We start from the raw sequence: 5,030 nt of genomic DNA, 5'->3' as shown, positions 1-5,030 counted from the left end.
ACATTTCACACATACATACATGCATGTGAACCACTAGAACTCCATTAGTCGATACGAAACTCTACACTATTTTTGAATGAATATGAAAAGATCCTTAAACCACACAATGGGTTCCACAACTTTTATATTGTGAAATCTTTACATGCCTATTTATGAAATTTTTTAAGGAAAATACAGACCAACTACAAGAAAAGAAAGATTTCAAGGTGTACAATAGTTGTAATACACTTATTACACTCAACTTAAGCACGAAGGAGCTAAGATTGTGCACTCTTATATCTCATTTTAGAAGGAAAATTATTAAAGAGAAATTAAACATCATCCTACATTTTATTCTTATTTACTTCCTACTATATCAAATGTTGACATGTGTCATATTTAATAACTAATTTTAATGAATTTGATAATATTTTAATCCATTTATTGTCACAATTTAATGTGAGTAGGAGGATATTTAATTTCTCTTATTTAAAACAAACAACCACCACAACCAGATAAAGCTTAGACAAATATAAACTGAAAATGTATTTTGAATTCATTATCTTGGGTTCGGATCATATATAATTTGTTGATTAAGAGAACCGAGTCCACTTAATTGCATTGTTTTTGTCTCCTGACGAGCTCTTTCCATTACCAAACAGTCAATTAACTCAATCACCACTTCATTCATGGCTGGTCTTCTGCGGGGCGTGCGGACCACACATGCCATTGCAAGTTCCACTGCCTTCCAAGCTGAATTGATATCAAAATCCCCAAGTAACCTAGGATCAACAATGTTTTTCATTTTCCCACCTTCCAGCTTTAGATTCACCCATCTACTTATGTTTATGTTGTTCTCTTCATATATGGTTGTCCTGTGATTAAGAAGCATAATTCCAAAGCTATAAACATCACTTTTCTCGGTCAACCTGATTGACGTGTAATACCTGCATGGCATAATTCATATTTTATGTATACAAAAATATCCATGAATAACAAAGACACAGAGGAAATTTCAATGTTTTTCAAATCAAAAGGTTTGCATAAATTTATGCTACTTGAAGTATCTAGAATTAAAAAGTGTTTGTCACTGTCACATCTGTTTCTTAAATTGATTGTTTCTTTTTGGTTAAATATAAGTTTTACATATATTTTTAGAAAAACTCACTCAGGTTCCAGGTAACCAGGAGTGCCAGCAACTGCTGTTGAAATATATGTGGGTGCCAACTTCTGTTGGAAAAACTTTGGACAACCCAAAGTCAGCTATTTTTGCTTGAAAATTTCCATTGAGCAAGATGTTGGTACACTTGACATCTCTATGGACTATCGGTGGTTTGCAACCATGATGCAGGTAATCCAGTCCTGAAATGAGAACTCCATATCGTTAAAAATCTTCGTTATTATAGAAGACAAAAATATAAGCAAGTTGAATTTGCAATAGTATTACGGACCATGTGCTGCATCGCATCCTATTTGTAATCTTTCTTCCCAATTCAAGACACTTGAACTCGTATCTGCTCATGTGATTTGAAATATTAATTAATACTTAGTCACATATGTTTGTACGTAATATCTTACGTACATCACATAGAAATCAGAAGTATAGATTAGCTTTTAATCCATGTCAAAGTTATAAAGTAGTGTATAGAGAAAAATATACACATGTCTAACTTAAAGAACAAAATGTTAGTGAAGACAAATACCAAATAGATGCCTCTCTAAATTTCCATCATGTACTCGTAAATGATTCCCTTATGGTTTCCCTGATTGCAGTACCCAACGACGGAAGTTAAGTTTTTATGAGCACCCAGTAGAAGATATGCGCCTGCATGTAAAAATTTCATTGCACATATTTTCTTGTTTGTAGTTAACTAGTTATATAATATGACAGGTCCTTACTGCAGGAACAGAAGTTACCTCGGCCTGGAATTCCTTGTCCCCTTGTAGTGATGATTCTGAAAGCATCTTCACAGCAACTTCTGTATCATCGATAGATCCATGGTAAACAGTTCCAAATCCCCCCTTACCAATAAAAACCTTGAAGTTGTCCGTGATGCTCTGCAACTCTGAGTATGTGTACTGTTGTTTTCTTATTGTCTGCATGCAATCTTCCAGTTATTGATATTTTCGTGTATGTCTGTGTGCTGACTAAGGTGTTCCTTACATGGTTATTACATTAAAGACTAGTGATTCTCATACCATGTTCTCTTCGTTTTGTAATCACCCATATGGCCGTGATTGCTGTCAAGATCACAAAGATTGAAGCAACCGTTGCTGTTATTACTGGAACAATGATTTTGTTATCCTTAGGGTTTTTACAATGATTCGGGTCGCAAGAACTTATAGTGTCACCTGTACTCTCTCCATCAAAACTAATTTTGTGGTATTAATTAAGTGTTAATTACTGAAGCAATGAATTGAATCATATTTCTTTTCAAATGATCCAGAAAGAAAGTAGCAAACCTCAATGACAATAATCCCTTGTTTGACTTTGATAACAGCTGTTCTGGGACTGGCCCAACAAAATTGTTTCCTTTTAAACCGCTGATGGTGGATCAATGGTTGTGAAAAGAAATGAAGAAACTTCATCCAAAGTGTATAATAAAGTACTATTTGGCCAATTAATTGAACTCCATAGTCGATCATATGTGTCATCTTTATACCTAAGTTAATAATCAAGAAAAGATAACTATTCAAGTGATGACAGAAAAGGTTAATTAATTAGGTTAGTTGTAAGAAAATTTAAAAGGTTGACCTGATGGTTCCAAACACACTTCCAAAATTTACGCGTGCAAAAAGGTATAATGATCCAAAATCAGTTTCTTTATACATATCGCCTGCAAGAAGCCGTAGTTCTATCACTGATACAAAAGGTGTTCCACGACCTGTATTTACTAGACAAACATATATGTAATCTGATGATGATACATATATGATCTCCATGTTTACTGGATTAGATGATGAGTTAAATGTTACTGTATCCCAGTAATCAGGTCCAAGATAGATATCGAATTCTGGAAGTTGGCCCTTAAAGTCATAATTCCCGTACATAAACCTTGCCCTTATCAAATACCTATTACCCTTTCCTTGGGTTGGTTCTAGGGTGTAGCAGTTTCTTGCATTTTGTGGAAAACTTGTGAGGGTGGTAAGTTGAGTATCCACATCGAACGAGTTGTATATGGATAATATGTTATGGATCTCGCCACTGTCTATGAAGTTATCATCGGATACTTAGTCTATGCTTATAAAGCCTGCAATATATATATATATATATATATATATATATATATATATATATATATATATATATATAAAATGGGAGGGTGAAGAGAGTTGTTCAATTGATTTGATACATGTGCCTACTGCTTAGTGTTTGTATCTAAAGAAAGTTTAGTTTGTTGGATTAATCGGATTTATGAGTGTAGGGGCATTTTAGGAAAATTATATATTTAAGTTTTGTTTGATTGTTTTAGAGTTTGATAAGGTTTCTATTTTACTGAGTTCATCTTTTAGATTTAGAGTTTGAGTAGGATACTATTTTAATTAGTATAAATATAGGACATGTCTTTTTCTTAATTGTATTCAGAACTTAGTTTAGCTTATTAATAAAGCTTTGACAGCAAGTAACTTTCGTTGTGTGATTACCCTTGGTATTACACTTGGTATCAGAGCGAAGGTTGAAGAGGGTTGGTTCGAGTAAAGGGGGGTGTAGGCTTCATCCTTTGATCGGAGGCTTGTTCGGGTGAAAGAGACTAACCGGGGAGGCGCGGAATAAACGAACGGAAGAGATCCGTCAAAAGCATGTGGCATTGGATTTGGTTCGTTTTGCAGGTGCAAGAAGACAGTAGAGCAGGTTGCTTGTTTTCTTGGTCGGTGGAATAGATCTCTTTGAACAAGTTTGATCGGAATAGGGTTGAAGTTATAAAAAGGAAGAATGGCGATGAAAGAAGGTTCAATGACATATCAAGTTCCGGTTTTGACTCCAACGAATTATCCGGTGTGGGCGGTCAAAGTCAAGTCGATTATGGATGCACACGACATATGGGAGACGATCGAACCAAATGCGTTAGGTGAAGCATGGGATCAAAAGAAATCAAAACAAGCTCTTGCCTTTTTGTTTCAAGCGATACCCGAAGACATGGTGTTGCATGGCGAGTTACACCGACCCAAAGAAAGTATGGGATGGGCTGAAAACACGGTATTTGAGAGTGGATCGGGTGAGAACTGTCACACCCCCAAACCGGAACGGCGGAAACGTTCGAAGGCAGATGACTTCATGTATACTATCACAACAATTGAATCATAGTAATCAAAGTAAACACAACCATTACATTGAATGTATATAATAAGTGTTTACATCAGTTTGCTTCATATTTTTATACATCCAAAAGTGTAACAAAAGTGAAAGACGAGACTCTATACGCTCCGTCTTCTCAAAAGTCTGTCGATGTACCTGTCTAATGATTTTCTGAGAATACAAGCAGTTTTGAAAAAGAGTATCAGCATAAAGCTGGTGAGTTCATAAGTATCTTTTTGTAATAACAACTTGTTAATGAATCAGTAAAAATGTTTGTATGTTTCCAAGAAAATCCAATATTTTCTTTAGTTAAAGTGAGATATTATCAGTTCCATCTATAACCACTTAGTTCATGCTAGCCACGTATAAACCAATATTGAACGGAAAGTCGACTATGTGGATCTGCCCTAAGTCCACAACCAAACAAGGAACAGGAAATGAGGCGAAAATCACATATCCCACAGTCTATCGAGTATTCTTCATACGTAACACTGATGCATAAACTAAAGAGTTATAGAACTAACTATGAATGTTTGTTATTATATCTGGTTGTAGTATATAAAACATATTAGTTTGTATGTTTGGTTACTACTAGATGTATTGTATGATGAATTCTGTATGAAAAACCTCTGTGTGGAATGTTCTGTTTGAAAAACCTAGTTACTACTAGTATGTACGATAGTTTTATTTCTCATAAAGAAACCATGTATTTTCCATAATTATGCTAAATAATCATTGTTCATGTATAGTATAT

The 5,030-nt window shown here is 34.7% G+C and overlaps 1 pseudogene; it reads right to left on the bottom strand.

Moving 5' to 3' along the window:
• Positions 1-538: 538 nt before the first annotated feature.
• LOC145105619 (putative leucine-rich repeat receptor-like serine/threonine-protein kinase At2g19230) lies at positions 539-3,782 on the bottom strand (annotated as a pseudogene).
• Between the last annotated feature and the right edge of the window lie 1,248 nt (positions 3,783-5,030).

The sequence above is a fragment of the Lactuca virosa genome, chromosome 4 (assembly GCF_052849685.1).
Source record: "Lactuca virosa cultivar CGN04683 chromosome 4, Lactuca_virosa_CGN04683_v6, whole genome shotgun sequence".
NCBI lineage: Eukaryota > Viridiplantae > Streptophyta > Magnoliopsida > Asterales > Asteraceae > Lactuca > Lactuca virosa.
Note: the sequence above shows the minus strand (reverse complement) of the source record. Positions and strands in the feature narration are given on the sequence as shown.